This window comes from Giraffa tippelskirchi, chromosome 4 (genome assembly GCF_054371585.1).
Source record: "Giraffa tippelskirchi isolate mGirTip1 chromosome 4, T2T-mGirTip1v1.2.pri, whole genome shotgun sequence".
Taxonomy (NCBI): Eukaryota; Metazoa; Chordata; class Mammalia; order Artiodactyla; family Giraffidae; genus Giraffa; species Giraffa tippelskirchi.
This window is the reverse complement of record NC_137278.1, coordinates 53,733,886-53,752,372: the sequence shown is the minus strand read 5'-3', so window position 1 is coordinate 53,752,372 and position 18,487 is coordinate 53,733,886. Positions and strand designations below refer to the sequence as shown.

At 44.5% G+C, this 18,487-nt stretch overlaps 1 protein-coding gene and 1 long non-coding RNA gene across 6 annotated transcripts in view; both read right to left on the bottom strand.

The window, feature by feature from the left end:
- Positions 1 to 18,487, bottom strand: part of TCF7L1 (transcription factor 7 like 1) — a 191,176-nt gene that overhangs the window by 100,866 nt on the left and 71,823 nt on the right. The window lies entirely within an intron of this gene.
- LOC145547425 (uncharacterized) lies at positions 2,173 to 7,574 on the bottom strand. Its single transcript, XR_014083828.1, has 2 exons — positions 7,251 to 7,574; positions 2,173 to 5,141 (listed from the first exon to the last, which is right to left on the bottom strand). It is a non-coding gene; the product is annotated as an uncharacterized LOC145547425 (long non-coding RNA).

The following is an 18,487-nucleotide window of genomic DNA, read 5'->3' as shown; positions in this document are numbered from 1 at the left end:
CCTTGGAACCACGGGTCAAACTCATCAATGCTTCCTAAGACCAAGCACAGGGTAGTCCTGATAATAAAAGCCACAATAATCATTGTCTGGTGTTTCCTGTGAGGTGGGCCCTGAGCCCAGGCCTTTCACATGGACTAAGCACTGAAGCCCACAGCAATCCTACAAGGTGGACGCTGCCACTGCCCAGACATAGAGAGGTCAAGTAACCTGCTCATGGTCATGCCACTGCTAAGTGATGGTATTGTGCATGCTAAGTTGCCTCAGTCATGTCTGATTCTTTGCGACACCATTGACTGTAGCCCAACAGGCTCCTCTGTCCATGGGATTCTCCAGGCAAGAATACTGGAGTGGGTTGCTGTGCCCTCTCTTCCAGGGGATCTTCCTGACCCAGGGATCAAACCCACGTCTTTTATGTCTTCTGCATTGGCAGGCAGGTTCTTTACCCCTAGTGCAACCTGGACAGCCCAAGCCAAGTGGAGGGGTCAGTGCTGAATCCAGCCTTGCTCTTGAAGCCCCAACACAACAAGGCTCTACTGGAGGAGTGGGCACAGACCATTGGAGGGGGGCCGCCACCTGTTACCTTGCAGGAATCTGAGGCCAGCCCTGCTAGGCGGTGGATTTTTCAAAAAATGTTACATATTTTCAAACTTTGTAAAATCACTGTTCTAGCCCCAAATTGCGTCTGAGATGGAACTGGGCCAGAGGGCACAGGCCATGCCCACTGAGAACAGCGCATCCTGCACCTCACCAGGCACTGCCCTGTGGGGTCTTGCCTTCCAGGACTGGAATCCTCGTTTCTGTGTCTGTGGTTTCAGTTGGCACTTCCCAAATTTACAAGCTAAGTGAGGAGAGGGAGCTGGGCTTAGAATTCATCATGTTTTGTGAAATCCTCCATAGCCTCTTGGCCTCTTGGGAAGAACGGGGTGGCGGGGGGGAGATGGACTTGCCCTTATAGAAATCCCACTAGGTGCCAACGCTGTTCTAGAATTTTCCACGTAGCAGCTCATGTAGTCCTCACCTGTTGGGGTGGTAATATTGACCTAGCTTTTTTTTATTGTTTTTAAACAGAGGCAGATGGTGAATGGTTGAGGCATTTGGTTTCTCAGCTAAAGGCACGGGCGTTAGAGACAACCCCTTGCATGCTTCCCTCCAGCTCAGGGAACACTTGTAAATGACTGTTGATGTGTTCTATCTCCATGGTTCCGGCAAAGAAATTAATTTTTTTCTTTTTGACTGAGCTGTGCACAGCTGGTGGGATCCTAGTTCCCCAATAGGGGATCAAACCCGCGCCCTGGCAGTGAAAGCTCAGAGCCCTAACCACTGGACTGCCAAAGTTGTTGTCATTCGGTCGCTAAGTTGTATCTGACTCTTTGTGACTCCATGGACTGCAGCATGCCAGGCTTCCCTGTCCTTCACTATCTACCAGAGTTGGCTCAAACTCATGTTCATTGAGTCAGTGATGCCATCTGACCATCCCATCCTCTGTTGCCCTCTTCTCCTCTTGCCCTCAATCTTTCCCAGAATCAGGGTCTGTTCCAATGAGTCGGCTCTTTACGTCAGGTGGCCAGGGTATTGGACTGCCAGGGAATTCCCATAAATTCTTAAATTAATTACTGAGGGGACTGTTTATGTTTGAAAGGCTCTCAGTAAGAAATAAAGTACTCCGACTCCTGGATACCTAAATTCTCAGAGTCTGGGGGGCCGTCCTGTCTGCCTTGAAGACTGAACACTGCCATAGAGATAAAGGCTTATTCAGCAATATTACTCAGCAGTGTTTGCTAAACCCCTTGGTGGGTGGGGGTTAGGGGTCCCAAAGTGGAAAAGCAAGGTGTCTCAGGGGATAGACCCCTCACGCCGTGTGGCCAGAGGCAGCCCGGTGCAGACAGAGCCTTGGTGGATCCTGGGTTCCACAGCTCGTGCACCATGAGATCTGGGCCAGTCTCTGCCTCCTCCCCGTTTCAGCTTCCCACCTACAACACAGGGATGATGAGGCTGGAACTAATAGTGCTCACTAACTCACGGCTGTTCTGAGGGTTAAATTAGTTGAAATCTGTGTTTATAGCCATAACTGACATGTGGCAAACCTCTAGAGTGGTGTTAGTATTTAGAACCCCATGTCAGGACTTCCCTGGTAGTCCAGTGGTCAAGAATCTGTCTTGCAATGCAGGGGACTTGGGTTCAATCCCTAGTCTGGGAAGATTCCACATGATGCGGGACAACTAAGCCCATGCACCACAACTACTAAGCCCTAGAGCCCATGAGCTGCAACTACTGAGTCTGTGCTCTGCAACAAGAGAAGCCACACCAATGAGAGTAGTCTCTGCTCACTGCAACAAGAGAAAGCCCTCAGGCAGCAGCAAAGACCAAGCACAGCCAAAAATAAATAAATACTTAAATATAAATGTATATAGAACCCCTATCAAGGTACCTCTGCCACCCTCCATGGAAGGGACAGGTCCTAACAGACTCGGTCAAAGAGTCAGGAAGAGCCTGGATGAACACAGCCCTTCGCACTGCCATCAGATGCTCCCTTCCACGGTCTAGAGAGAACTTTCTCTGGATGGGTCTCAGCTGGGTCTCATTTTTTATGGCGGGTTTTGCGCGATCCTCTTGGGTTTTCCAGGTAGATGATTTGCAAACAGGGATCGTTTTACGTACCATCTTTATTGTCGTGGCTATTGTGTCAATGCAACCCCTCTCCATTCCTAGCTCTTCACATTTGTCATTTATTCAAAGGAGAAAGCCCTACTTGGCAATGACCTGGGGTCACCACTAGAGATGCTTGCCAGGGGGAGAAATTGGAGGTCTCAGTAAGGGACTGGCTGCAGCTGTGCTAGGTTGAAGGTTGCCCCAGCAGGGTGGGCAGCTCCCCAGAAAAGTAGGAATTCAACCCCTGAATGAGGACACTCAGGGCTTGTGGAGCAGGGGATAGGCAGGAAGGGAAACTCTCGGGAGGCAGAGGAGAGCCAGGGCTGAGGTCACTATAGGACCCAATAATGGTCCTGTGGCTAGCAGTGTCCCCTACTGGACCTGACAAAGGGCTAGGACCCAAAGTGCTGCTGAATCAGCACTGACCTGTGAAGATTACGCCCTGTCCCCATAGACACCACCTAGGACAAGGTCTTCTACATGATCTCTCCCTCCAGGATTTTAGGTATATGGAGATGGAAATGCCTTTAAAAAAAACAAAAACAAAAACAAGAGACAACCCTGTCTCAAGTGGGAGATCCCATTAAAGAAGGTAAACAATTTCCTAACTCACTAACAATCTTACTGGGACTGTCCTGGTGGCCCAGTGGTAAGATTTTTTGCTTCCACTGCAGGGGGCGTGGGTTCAATCCCTGGTTGGGGAACTAAGATGCTGCATGCTGCATAATGTGGCCAAAACAAAAACAAACACACACACACACACCCCCCCACACACACACAAAACCCCAAAACCAATCTCACTGATTTCCATGTCTAGGACCACCCTAGGTCTACTAACCTTCAAGGACTGGACATATCGGTCATATATGTGACGGGAATCATCTCATAATTTAGAAACAGAACAGTTGCAGCTGAAGGTTTCTGGGCAAAGGTGTTGCTTCGTATCACCGAGACCCTGTGTCAGCCCTGGAGATGGCCCTTCCATCTCAGTGCTGTATCTTCTTCTACTCTTTGGGATGGCCCAGGAATCTGCATTTCAACAAGCACCCAGGGTGCTTCTGGAGCAGAGGTCTGGAACCACACTATGAGAATCACTGTCCTGAGGGTTCTGCAGGCTCAGAGCCCCTGACCATGTACATCCCCACTCCCTCCTCTGACCCAGGAGGCCCTCCCAGACATTCAACTGTGAGCAGCTCCCTTCAGGAGCACAGGCTCCCAGTCAGTGGACAGACCACAGGAAAAGAAGCAGGCTGACCAGTGACTCCAGACATTGCATCTCCCATCTCCAATTACGGAGGATGGATAGGGCTACAGAACATCCAACGAAGCTCTTCCAACTCATACAAGTGCCAACTGGCTTCACGTGCACCTGTGGTCACAGCCTCAAGCAAAGGAAGGAGATGTCCCATGGGTTTCTGTGCCTTTTTGGGTCCTACACTGGGGTCCCCCAATCACCATGCTCCTCTGGGTTGCTGCCTGGGGACTGAATTCCTTATTCACACCCAGGCCCTTCCCACGGGTCTTGGATGTACACATTCATCTGTCCCGCTTGGAGAAAACTCTCCTAACCAGAGCACCCTCTTTACCTGTTCACCCTGTGGCACCTTTTAGATTAAGAGAAATATTTAACCCTGCTTTTCAATGACTCCTGTAAAACCTACGAAAGATATGGAGGAAAAAGAAATCGATGACATACAAATGGGGTTGAACCTGCCAAGCTCAGAATATTTTGAAAAAAATAACCTTTAGCAATTTCTTATTAATTTCATATTGACTCCCATGGAGAAGAAGAAAAAAATTCATTTTTTTAAAATCTATCACTTCCTCAAGATAATAAAAAAATGAACTGAAGATAGCAAAAATGTAGCCTATAAACATTTTTTTTTTTCTTCCTGGAATTGTCCCTTCCACAAAAAAAAGGGAGTTCCAAGCATTCCAGAATCTTTCTCTCTGTATTTGCAGGGGATTGGTTCATGAGCCACATCCATGGATGCTTGAGGCCCTTATAAGAAACAGCTTTGAATTTGCAGATAACCTAGGCACATCCTACTGTATCCTTTAGACCATGCCTAGATTACTTACAATACTCAATACAAGGTAAATGCTATATACAAAGCTGTCACTGTGTGATAAATTCAAGTTTTGCTTCTTAGGGCTTTCTGGAATTTTCCCCCTGAATATTTTAACCTGTAGTTGGTCAAACTGGTGATTCAAAACCTGCAGATATGGAAAGCAAACTGTATTTGGCCCCAGATATGTGAAAAAACTAAAACTGCCTGTGTGACAGATAAACGCATATCTAGAAATCACTCTGAAAATCTGCAATGGTAAGAATTTAGCTTTTCAACCACAAAAGAGATATGGCTCACTCCCTCACTTCCTTCGGCCATCCCTGCTATCTCAAACAGTAAAGAATCTGCCTGCAATGCAGGAGATTTGGATTCAATCCTTGAGTCAGGAAGACACCCTGGAGAAGGGAACGGGCATGCATTCTAGTATTCTTGCCCAGAGAATTCCATGGACAGAGAAGCCTGGCAGGCTACAGTCCATGGGGTGGCAAAGAGTCAGACATGACTGAGTGACTAACACACTTTCACCTCCTCCAGGTCTCTGCTTAAAGGTCACGTCTGTGAGGCATTTCCTAACATTATCATACAACAGCATCCCAACCTTTACTCTCAGTTTCTTGCTCTGTTCTATTTTCCTCATCAATACCTGACACACTGTTTTATTTATTCAGTCTCTCTTTCAACCAGAAGGTAAGCAACTTAAAAGCTGACATTTTCTTCCCTGCTATATACCCAGTACCTTGAAAGTGCTTGACAGGTCAATGTACCCAGTGAAGGACCCTTGTCCATCTGCCCATCAGTCCATATACGTGTGTGTGTGCATGCAGATAAGTCACTTCAGTCGTGTCCGACTCTTGGTGACCCCAGGAACTGTAGCCTGCCAGGCTCATCTGTCCATGGGATTCTCCAGGCAAGAATACTGGAGTGGACTGCCACGCCCTCCTTCAGGGGATCTTCCCGACCCACGGATTGAACCTGCATCTCTTACGTCTCCTACATAGCACCACCTGGGAAGCCCATAAATGAGTACTAAAATTCATTATCAAAATATGGGCTGAAATCCCCATTTGTTTCTGTATCTGTGAAGGTGCTTCTTAAATGTTTGAGAAAACCTTGGAATGAGGAGTAATGTAGCTAAACATTTTTTTGGTGACAGACTACCACCCTTCACACCATCGTTCAGAATGATGTTTCTGGCTGGACAGTCAAGTCCACATTCAGGTTCAAGGGACTGGGTTTCAAGTATTCAGTCTTAAAGACAAATCCTTAGAAGACTGGATTTTCTGTTACTAGGGCAAAATATCTTGTATTTTTGTTGTTGTTGTTTCCTGGGGTTTATTTTCTCCTCCTAAAATTACAATACATGCTACAATTTTCATTGCATAAAATGAATGAGAATCTCCTTATTAAACTATTAGCTCCTTGAAGGGAGATATTAACTCTAGATTCACAGCACCAAGAATAGTGGCTGGCCCAGAAAAGAGCCTTAAAGCAAGTTTAATGAGATCAAAGAGCCTCAGTTTAAAGACTCTGCCTGGTCTGGTTTAGCACAAATCCTATTTTCAATTTGGTGTCTGCCTCATGCTAGCTGTAGGATTTCAGGCTCTGGAACTGATTTTCCAGAAAATTAAATGAAATGATAACTTACAAACAGCATCCATTTTGAAGCCTGGGGCTAGCTTGGCAGTCAATTGGTAAGTGGCAGGGGTGACTGTTTTGTCCCTAAAATGCAGACAGAACCATGATTGTTCATGTAGCTTTTGCATTGTCATTTTAAGTGTCCACCAGAATCTTGACTTGGCACACAACCCTAAACCCCACTAACACATTCTGTGGTCACATAGCCCCATAGGGTCAGGGAGGAATGCAGCCAGTCTGGTTAAAAACTAATGCAAAAGGTCTCAGTGATAAAAGGGCCACCAACAAGACAAGTCAGTGTGGTATGGGTGGGAGAAAGGGCACCAACTTTCCCGCAAGCTGGAGGCAATCCCAACGGAGAGGTCACCCTTGGACAATACACTCTCGTTTTCTACCATGGCCCCTGCCCCAAGACTCTCTGGCCAGAGTACCGGAGCCCAACAGGAGGGATTTAATGCCCCTAGGGGTTTACCTTCAGTTGGAAATGTCCTTCTCTGTCAGTGATAGAAGGTCAGCTGTAGACAGCATACCAAGAAAAGAAAGCCTCTAAGTAGGTGATTGGAGAAGGAAATGGCAACTCAGCCCAGTGTTCTTGCCTGGAAAATCCCATGGACAGAGGAACCTGGTGGGCTATAATCTACAGGGTCGCAAAGAGTCGGACATGACTTAGCAACTAAACAACAACATCAAAGTAGGTGATAGTCCTTATCAATGACTTATCAATCCCAGGATCCAATTAAAGTGCTAACATTTAATTTTTACATACTGTCCACTGTTTGATTGATTGGGGCTTCCCAAGTGGTTCAGTGGTAAAGAATCCATGTGCCAATGCAGGAGACACAGGTTCTAGCCCTGAGTCAGGAAGATCTCTGTGAGAAGGAAAGGGCAACCCACTCCAGTATTCTTGCTGGGAAATCCCATGGACAAGAAGCCTGGCAGGCTACAGTCCATGGGGTCACAAAAGAATCAGACACAACTTAGTGACTAAACAACATTTATTTATTGGCCTGACCACAAGGCGTTTGGGATCTTAGCTCCCCAACCAGAGATTGAACCTGTGCCCCCTGCCTTGGAAGCGGGGTCTTAATGCTGAACCATGAAGGAAGTGCCTCCATTGTTCTTAAAATCCATTAGAGTTGGGAAGTCATTAGGATGGGAGTTGACAAGGACTCCTGTCTGCTGCCCCCAAAGTCTTCTATCAATATATTCATCGCCTCCGAGTGTAGAGGCTCATGACAACTTATCTGTACAGGAATCTATCACTTCAAGACTAGAAATACTCAACCTTTGGTTGACAATCAGTTCTACAGATGTGTGGTATCTTTGCTGCCAGAAAACAAAGACTTTTAATACACACCTTTCCCGCTGCCCTCAGCTCTAAGGCAAGCACTGTACTGAGAGGGAAATGGGCAGTAAACTTCCTATAAGGGCCAGGGGCCATTGTCGGATATTGTTTTTAAAAACATCTTTCTTGTATTTCAATTTACAAAAGCAATATGTATATTATTATTATTTTAAAACAACCTGAAACATGATGCAAATTTAGAAAATGAAAAGTTCTCCAAACCCCATGAACTTCCAGGTAGTTTTCTATGTACAGATTAAAGAAAAAACCTAAAGCATACCTTTAACAAAGATGTTTTTACCTTGTTATAAAGAAAACCAAAAAATGAGGTACAAATTCTGCCCGTTGACTTAGTTTAAATTTAAAAAGTTGTTGAGAGTATGGAAAGTCATTGCCATGCTGTTAACAGAAGTATAATTTCTATTCACATGTCTATTTACAGAAAGTCTTTTTCTAGATGGCATTTTGGCCAAATTTATTAAAATTTAAAATGCACACATACCATTAGACCCAGTAAACCTGCTATTAGGAACTGTTCTAGAGAAAGACTAACTTATGGGCACAAAGAGACATGTACAAGAGGTTTTTTTCTTTTTTTTTTTTTTTGAATGTTTATCAAAACGGGAATGGTTCCAAGGTAATCTTTACTGTGGAATGTAACACAGCAGCTAAGAAGAATGAGGTTGACCCATATGTACTGATCTGGAAAGGTCTCTGAGATACACTAAGTGGAACCACACACACAGACGTTACTGAGTATGAATAATATGACTCTCTTTGTGTTAAAAAAAATTATGAAATAATCATACTAGCTATGTACAACTGGCCTTCCATATCCTTGAGTTTCACATCTCAGGATTCAGTCAATTGCAAAACAAAAATATTCTGAGGAAAAAATAAATTCCAGAAAGTTCCAAAAAGCAAAACTTGAATTTGCCACGCACCAGCAAATGCTATTTACACAGCATTAAAAGAATTTTTTTTTCTTCACCAAGCCACTCGGTATTCAAAATTTTAGTTCCCTGGTCAGGGATTGAACCCATGCCCCAAGCAGTGGAAACGTGGAGTTTCAACCACTGGCCAGGGAAGTCCTATACATAGCATTTACATTGTAGTAAGTATTATAAGTAATCTAGAAATGATTTAAGGTATAAGAGAGAATGCACATGGGTTATACACAAATATTACAGGCATACCTTCGGAGATATTAAGCATTCAGTTTGAGATCACTCAATAAATAAAGCAGATGATATAATAAAGCAAGTCACATGAATTTTTTGGTTTCCCAGTTCATATAAAAGCTGTGTTGAGGTCCAGTTAAGTGTACAATAGCATTTTATCTATAAAAAAATGTACATACCTTAATTAAAAACTACTCTGGCTTCAGTGGTAAAGAATCCACCTGCCAATGCAGGAGACTCAGGTTCAATCCCTCGTCTAAAAAGATCCCACGTGCCTCAGAGCAACTAAGCCCGTGCACCACAACTATTGAGCCTGTGCCCTAGAGCCCAGGAGCTGCAACTCCTGAGCCTACCCAGAGCCTGTGCTCTGCAAGAAGAGAAGCCTCAGCACAGCAGCTAGAGAGTAGCCCCTGCTCTCTGCAACTGGAGAAAAGCCTGAGCAGCACTGAAGACCCAGCACGGCCAAACCAACAACAATAACAACAAAATTTTATTGCTCATCATCTGAACCTTCAGGTTGTAATCTTTTTGCAACAATAATATCAAAGAACACTGATCACAGACCACCAAAACAAATATGAGAAAGTTTGAAATGCTGCTAGAATTACCAAAACGTGACAGAGACATAAAGTGAACAAATGCTGTTGGAAAAAGGTCACCAGAAGACTCGCTTAATGCAGGGTTGCCACACACCTTCCATTTGCAAAAAACAAGATTTGTGAAAACTCTGCCAAGTGCAATAAATCAAAGCACAATAAAACAAGGTAAGCCTGTATGTCATTTTATATAAAGGACTCATGCATCCTCCAATTTTGTGATCCACAGTAGGAGATCCTGGAACAAACCTACCACAGATAACAGAAGAACAACTGTATGTATGTGTTCAAACCAGCCTAGAAGCCCAGAGTGTGGAGTAAAATGAAACTAGAAAGAGAGAAAAAGGAAGAAGAGGTCAAGATAGAATTTTGTTTCCCTTGTATTGTTTGAATGTTTTACCTCAATTAGCATGCATGACTCTTATAAATGTAAAAAAGAATGATGATGACTTTCCTGGTGATCTAGTAGCTAAGACTCCGTGCTCCCAAATGCAGAGGGCTCGGGTTTGATCCCAGGTCAGGGAACTAGATCCCACATGCTGCAACTAAGATTCTGCATGCCAAAAATAAGACCTGGCACAGCCAAATAAATAAATAAATATTTTTACAAAAATCTATAAAAAATGATGAAACAAAATCTTTAATCCAGTTGATATAGTTGATTTTATTTTATTTTATTTTATTTTTTTTAGATGTTGATTCTTTTATTTCATTTACAATGATCTTTCTTTAGGGGTACCTCATATATAGTTGATTTTAGCATGACATAGGGACTTAGTTCCCCCTTCCAAGGCGTCCTTTTCTCTCTATGTGCTTCAGCCTCTTTGAGTTCTTTAGTCCATTATCACATCATTATCACTTGCTGTGGTTTTACAGACACTTCAACATCCTTTACTATACTTTAAAAAGTACCTTTTAATTTCTTTTAAACTTCTAACATTTTAATCCATTTGGAATTTTCTTCATTTCCTATTTAGTCTTGAATCTGATCTATCCGTAATGTGAACTTGCATTTCAGTGACTCTGGGCTGTCTAGCTACTCAAGAATTAATATCTTCATTTTCTAAATGCTATTTATTTATTTTTATTTTTGGCTGCACTAGGTCTTCACGCTTTGCTCAGGCTTTCTCTAGTTGTGGCAGGCCGGGGCTAATCTCTAGTTGCAATGAGCCGCTTTCTTATTGAAGTGGCTTTTCTTGTTGCGGGGGCTTCCCTTGTGGCGCAGCTAGTAAAGAATCCACCTGCAATTACGGAGACCTGGGTTCGATTCCTGGGTTGGGAAGATGCCCTTGAGAAGGGAAAGGCTACCCATTCCAGTATTCTGGCCTGGAGAATTCCATGAACTGTATAGTCCACGGGGTCGCAAAGAGTCAGACACAACTGAGAGACTTTCACTTTCACTTTCTCTTGTCCCGGAGCATGTGCTCTTAGGGTATGTGGGCTCAGTAGTCCAGGCGCACGGGCTTAGTTGCTCCAAGGCATGTGGGATCTTCCTGGACCAGGGATCAAACCCATGTCCCCTGCAATGGCAGGTGGATTCTTAACCACTGGACCACCAGGAAAGTCCAAGAATTAATATCTTTAAAAATATGATACTGAGTTAGTGTCTCATCTGTGGTAGAGTGACTTGCAGTGTTCTGGTCATTTTAGTTAATCTGATATTAAGATGGACACAGTACCTGAGGCAGAGTGCTAGGTTTCAAATGTGAGAAATGCTATTGAAACTCACGGATCTTGGAGAATACACACTAACTTTCTTTCATTATTGCCCTTTCATAAGAGTAAGGAAGGATTTTAGCTTTCTATAACATCCTAAGGTCCATATTTGCCTCTCCGTTAAAATAACTCAGTACCTTAAGTTTCTTGCCACTACAGTAGGAGGGTGAAGCCCTCAGGTCCCTTGGCCTGCTCTACTGTTCTAAGATTATCAAACTGCCTTGCACAGAAGGAAGCTGGAGCCCTAACTTTTGGGGATGATAAAAACCTGCCTGTCTGCCTGCTAAGTCGCTCAGTTGTGTCCAACTGTTTTTGACCCCCACGGACTGTAGCCTGCCAGGCTTCTCTGTCCATGGGGTTCTCCAGGCAAGAATACTGGAGTGGGTTGCCATGCCCTCCTTCATGGGATAAAAAATCTACCCCCTACATTAACCAAAGACCTCAAATGTAAGAGCTAAAACAATAAAGCTCTTAGAGCATAGACATAAATTTTCATGACAGGATTAAACAATGGTTGTTTAGATATTACATACAAACCACAAATGACAAAAGAAAAAAATAAATTATCAATGTTTAAAACTTCTGTGCCTCAAAGAATACTATCGAGAAAATGAAAAGACAACGCACAGAATGGGAAAAAATATTTTCAACTCACAAGTCTAATAAGGATCTACTGTTTACAGTGCATGGGCTTCCCAGGTGGTGCTAGCGATAAAGAATCCGCATGCCAATGTAGCGGACATAGGTTCGATCCCTGAGTTGGGAAACGGCATCTCACTTCAGGATACTTGCCAGGAGAATCCTAAGAACAGAGGAGCCTGGCAGGCTACAGATCATGGGGTCGCAAAAATTCAGACATGACTGAGAATCTGAGCCCATTTAGATTACATAAGAACTCTTATAACTCAATAATAAAAAGACAAATAATCCAATTTTAAAAGATCAAAGATTTGAACAGATATTTTTCTAAAGAAGACGTGCCAGTGGCCAAGGAGCACATAAAAAGATGCTGAACAGCACTGGCCACAAGGAAAATACAAATCAAAACTATAATGAGATATCCACCCACACCCACTAAGGTGGCCATAATCAAAGGGACAGGCAGTAACAAGTGTTGGTGAGAATGCAGAACATTGGGATCCTCATACACTGCTGATAATGTAAAATGGTAGACCCACTCTGGAAAACAGACTGGCATTTCCTCAAATTTTAAACAGAGAGCTGTTGTATGGCCCAGCAATTCCACTCCTAGGCACTGATATATACCCAAGATAATTAAAAACACACAAAACCTTATACACAAATATAACCCCAATGGAGAGGGTTGCCAGTTCTTCCTCCAGGGGATCTTCCCAACCCAGGGATTGAATCCCAGTCTCCTTTGTCTCCTGCATTGCAGGTGGATTCTTACCCACTGAGCCATCAGGGAAGCCCTGCACAAACATAAGTATTCATAATTGTTGCTGTTCAGTCGCTAAGTTGTATCCGACTCTTTGCGACCCTGTGGACTGCAGCACACCAGGCTTCCCTATCCTTCCCAGAGTTTGTTCAGATTCACGTCCAATGAGTCAGTAATACTATCTAACAATCAAATCCTTTTCTGCCCTCTTCTCCTTTTGTCTTCAATCCTTCCAAGCATCAGGGTCTTTTCCAATGAGTTGACTGTTCACATCAGGTAACCAAAGTATTGGAACCTCAGCTTCAGCATCAGTCCTTCCAATGAATATTCAAAGTATTCATAATACTATTCAAAGTACAAAAAAGTGGAAATAATCTAAACGTTCATCAACTGATGAATGGATAAACAAAATGGGGTATATTCCTCCAAAGGAATATTATTCAGCCATAAAAAAAGAAATGTATACTGATTGACATTGCAATATGAATAAACCTTGAAAACATTATGCTAAGTGGAAGAAGCCAGTTAAAAAGGTCACATGTTCTATGATTCCATTTATACAAAATGTCCAGAATAGGCAGCTCCACACAAAGTAGATGAGTGGTTGCCAGAGGTTTGAAGGAGGCGACAAGGGAGTGTTAGTCACCCAGTCGAGTCCGATTCTTTGCGATCCCAAGGACTGTAGCCAACTAGGCTTCTCTGTCCATAGAATTCTCCAGGCAAGAATACCGGGGTGGATTGCCATTTCCTTTCCCCTCTCTGCCTTTGAGGGAGGAGACAAGGGAGAGTGACTACTAACGGGTTAGGTTTCTTTTTGGAGGAATGAAAATGGTCTGGAATTAGATAGCGGTGATGGTTGCACAACTCTGTGAACATACTAAAACCATGAAATTTTTCACTTTAATAAAAGGGTGACTGTTATGGTATGTAAATTATATCTCAATAAAGTAAATAAATAGGATTTTCAAGCCATTAAAGGAATGAGATAAAATATCTTGTACAATATTTCTGGAAATAAGCCTGAATCTTTACAACCAACTGGCATACCCCAAAACAATGCTCCCCAATCTTGGCCTCCCATTAGAATCACCCAGGGAACTTTTAAAAACACACCAATGCTTGAACCTTCTCCCCAGAGGTGGCGATTTAATTGGTCTGGGGTGGGGCCTAGGGACTACTGGTTCTCAAAAAACTCCCCAGTTGATTCTAATGCACAGACAGAACTGAGAACTGGCTGCCCTAGAATTTGAGCTTTCAAAAGAGTCCCTGGTGTTGGTTTAGATATCTGTTATTTAATCCTTTCTCATAAACATGAGACAAACAAAAATTTAAATGGCTCACAGTTTCTGGCTTGTTAGAGCTGGGATTTTATTGTCTCTTCTATATTAAAAAAAAAAAAAGATCAGCAGGTTGCCATTTTACAGACAGAATCTGAAGTACAAAATGGCTAAGACACACACCAACGTCACCATAGTGAGCTGGGGTGGAGATTGAATTACAGCTGAGTCCCTGGGAACTTAACTTACTTCTTTTAGTGACTCGGATGGAACATCCACTCGGCATTGGTGTTGCTGGCCCAGGAGGATGGAGGATGGATGGAGCCTCAGTCTGAGAAAACTACAACCAACCTGACCTTTGGATTTGGTTAAATGGAGCCACCCTTCTGCCTCCCCCGACAACAAAGCCTTTTTCTTAAAAGGCTGGGAAGATGAGGCTATTTCACTTCCTCATCCCAGGTAAGCCACCTCTCAAGTGCTCATCTACCTAGAACACTGCTTGTCTGATTTTCATTTTTTTCCCTAAGCTGGTGAAACCCACGTCAGGTCTGCTTTAAGGCTCTATGTTTCTTTAGAAGCCCCAAAGCTGTTTTCAATTGGCAACGTCACAGCCAGTGTGTGTTGTTCATTAGTCTATTTGTGGGAGGCTGTCCGGGCCCCCATCCAGCCCCCACCTGTGGGAAATTCTTCCCTGATCCGAGAACCCACCAGGCACCCCTGAGACCAGGAACGAGGCGGCCGCCTCCACCTCCCCTATGCTCTAAACAGACACACACACAACGGGTGTCTGGGTTCTGATCTTGCTGAGGAAGCTCTCGATGATTCTCTGGCCCTTCTTTCTCTCTCACTGAGCTGTTTTATAAGTTGAATGCTAATCTGGGTTTCTTCACAATGTCGCCTTTGACGAAAAGCTAATAAAACCCCAAACGGGAAATCCAGGAGTCATGGAGATGCCACGTGACTGTAACCTGAGGTTGTTGGTCAACTTGATTGGGTTTTTGAGCTTGTACACCATCTGGGGGCCTCAGTTCCCCCATCCACCTTTGTTCAATAAAGAAAATCTTTGTCTTTCCTCGCAGCAAATAAGGGCCTGAACCTTTCTGAGGAGTCCTGCAGACCCAGGACCACTGCACGCCCCTCTCTAGGCCTGTGACCCCACCAGGGCTCTGGGTGGAGGTCCCCAGCTCTGCTCACCTGAGCAGCCGCCTCCACAAGAGCCAGAGGGACCCCCTGCCCCAAAGCTGGCCACTCCACCCAACCAGGAAGCTGCCAAACCTGCAGGGAAGGAAACCTTTTGGTTAAGGAATGCAAATCCTCTACATGAAAACCAGATAAGTCAGTGAGAAGGATAAGTGTGTTTTTCTGTGTCCTGACATCCATGGTTATAAGGTTGGGCGCTGTCTTCTATCAGTCACATCACCTAGTAATTTATTTCTGATTCTTGTTTTTAATGGAAGAGTGTTGAGAAAAATCTTGATTTCCACAGATAAGTGGTAGCAAATGCTAACAGGCTTTTAGGAGACTGCTTTCGGACCTTAAAAAGGTCTTTACTTAAACCAGTGTTTCTCAGCCTTTCTTTCATTATTGCCCACCCCTCTAAGGAGCTGTGGTGGACATTTTTGTCTCACTGTGCCCTTCCCTCTTCCATGAAACACTGGGCATCTGTTTACATACAGCGACCCTTTGGAGGGCCATGTGCCATTACTATCGCTAAATTTTCTTCATCTCCTCAGGGATAATATCTTTCTGGTTGAGAATGCATGAGTTCAATGAATCCAAATCTCTTTTTTAAAAAAAATATATTTACTCATTCATTCATTTATTTTATTATTTATGTGGCTGTGTCGGGTCCTAGTTGGGGCACATGGACTCTCTAGTTGTGGTGCGTGGTGTCTAGCGCATGTGGGCAAGCAAGAGAGCTTAGCTGCTTCGCAGTCTGTGGGATCTTAGTTCCCTGACCAGGGATCGAACACGCATCCCCTGCATTGCAAGGCGGATTCTTGACCACTGAACTACCAGGGAAGTCCCTGGATCCAAATCTTGAAATAACAATAGAAAATTTTTGTTTCAAAGAGTCGTTAATAATATTAGAGACAACAATGGAAAATTCTTATGTGGTATTTATTATTTGTCAGATGCTGTTCTAAGCGCATATATATATAAACTTGTTTAAGCCTTGTAATATCATTACTATCACCCTTATATTTTGGTGGTGCAGCTTATGGGGCCTTATCTCCCCGACCAGGAGCCCGGGCAGCAAGAGCACTGACTCCTATCCACTGGCCCGCCAGGGATGTCCCTCCTTATTTTAAAAGATGAAGAAATTATGGCACAGAGAGGTTAGGTGACCTGCCCAAGACCACACAAGTGGTACAGGGACTCATGCCCAGTCTCCACACCCTGAACCATCACGCAAGGCTGGCTTCCCGTGCTACTGCAACAACTGCTTATTTCCTCATTAGACATACAAAAGTCAAATAAGATGTACCCCAAACTTGCCACAAGCCTGAAACCATCCATCAGGGGACAATTACACAAGGCAACATACCACACTTAGCAGACTGGCCACTGAACCATGAAGACGCACAAGCCAACCTCACCAATGGCAGGTGTGAGCGTCTAGATGACGGCCAGAGAGCAAACTGCACATGCCTGAACCCTGAACGAAACTGGGGCTGAGCTACAAGCATCCTAACCAACACAACATTTACAAGGAATTCCAATACCGACAGAAAGTGGCAGGGGTCTCCCCTACCCTGACATGAACCTCCCTGGCAGCTCCATCAGCACACTGGTGGTCTCCAGTACATTGAAATGTGGAATATTTAATCACACATGTTTTATTTTGATTACTTGGTAAAAAGAGAATTAAAAAAAAAAAAAATCCAGTCCAATGTTTGAGCAACTCTCAAAACACCAGACCCACAGAGAAGAATTTGAACCATGAGATGACCCTGCAAGGCTCTTGGTCTCAAAATCCAGCCTCCCACAAGGTCCCAGAACCCAGGTCTTGATATGGCTTCCCAGCTCTGGTCCCTCTGATAGTCCAGTCATGTCTCTCAGCCTCATCTCCCACCAAAGACCTGATTCAATCTGAGTCGGGGGGCAGGGACCCACCATCACTGGCCCCTAAGCTCTCCATGCACGCATGCTCAGTTGCTCAGTTGTGTCTAACTCTTTGCAACTCCATGGACTGTAGCCCACCAGGCTCCTCCATCCATGAGATTCTCCAGGCAAGAATACTGGAGTGGGTTGCCATTTCCTCCTCCAGGGGATCGTACCCACCACTCACGCACTTCTTGCACTGGCCACTGAGCCACCTGAGAAGCCCACTAAGCTCCCCAGGTGATTCCAACGTGTGGTGGGCTTGAGACCCACAGTTCTAATCCTGCTCGTCTCATTTTCAGAAGTTAACCCAACTGTGAGCAGGATCATGCTCAGCTGTTCCATTCCCTCAAGTGTACCTGAAAATACACCACTCGAATGTCTGTTCTTACTCCTCACCACTGTCAGAGGAGGGGACGAGCTCTCTTGACTTTCCACCTGAGAGTGTGCTCCTACTCATCACTGCTTTCTCTCCATTCATACTGAATGTCTACTTAGTGTCAGCAGCTGGGAAATCAAAACAGATATGCACATATTCATGTGTTGCTTCCAGTGTTAAAAAGAAAAAAGACAGTAAGGAGATCAAACCAGTCAATCCTAAAGGAAATCAATTCTGAATATTCATTGGAAGGACTGATACTGAAGCTGAAGCTCCAATACTTTGGTCACCTGATGTGAAGATCCGACTCACTGGAAAAGACTCGGATGCTGGGAAAGTTTGAGGGCAGGAGGAGAAGGGGGTGACGGAGAATGAGATAGTTGGATGGCAGCTCAATGGACATGAGTTTCCGCAAACTTTGAGAGATAGTGAAGGATGGGGAAGCCTTGTGTGCTGCAGTCTATGGGGTCGCAAAGAGGTGAACATGAATGAGAGACTGAACAACCAAAGAAAAAAGAACGGGGTGGGGGGCAGGTAAGTGGGAATCAGTTATCTAAGTGAGAAGTGAGGGTAATAACCTTCTAGGCAAAGCAAATCCCAAGCTTGAGTGCCAGGAACAGAGGGGTTTGGACAATCTGAAACCAGGCTAATGAGGCTGGGAGCATGAAGGGCTGAGGATGAGGTGGGGGTTCCTCTGTGGAGGGGCTTGCTCCCCCCACCTCCCATCATGACCATCCAGGAAGGCAGCAGTGGAATCACTGCGTTGGGATGTGTGCTGGGTGATGAGAAGGCCTCACTCATTGTGGTTTGGCTTCCTGTCTGTCAGTTAGGAATAATCACAATGCCGATTCCAGGTGGGGGTGGTGATGAACTGCCATCTAGAAGCAGTGGTTCTTGACTTTGCCTACATGCTGGAATCACCTGGAGTCTTTTCAAGTCCTGGTGATTGGGTCCCACCACCAGGTGATGGATTGTCAAAGCTCCCAGCTGATTCTAACCCACAGCTGGACTGAGAACCACTGCCTGCAGAGCACTGGAAGAATGCCAGGCCCAAGGGATGTGCTCAAAAAATACAAGCTGTTACCACTGGTGTCTCCAGTCCTTCCTCCTACCTGTCTTTAAAAATGCTCAAG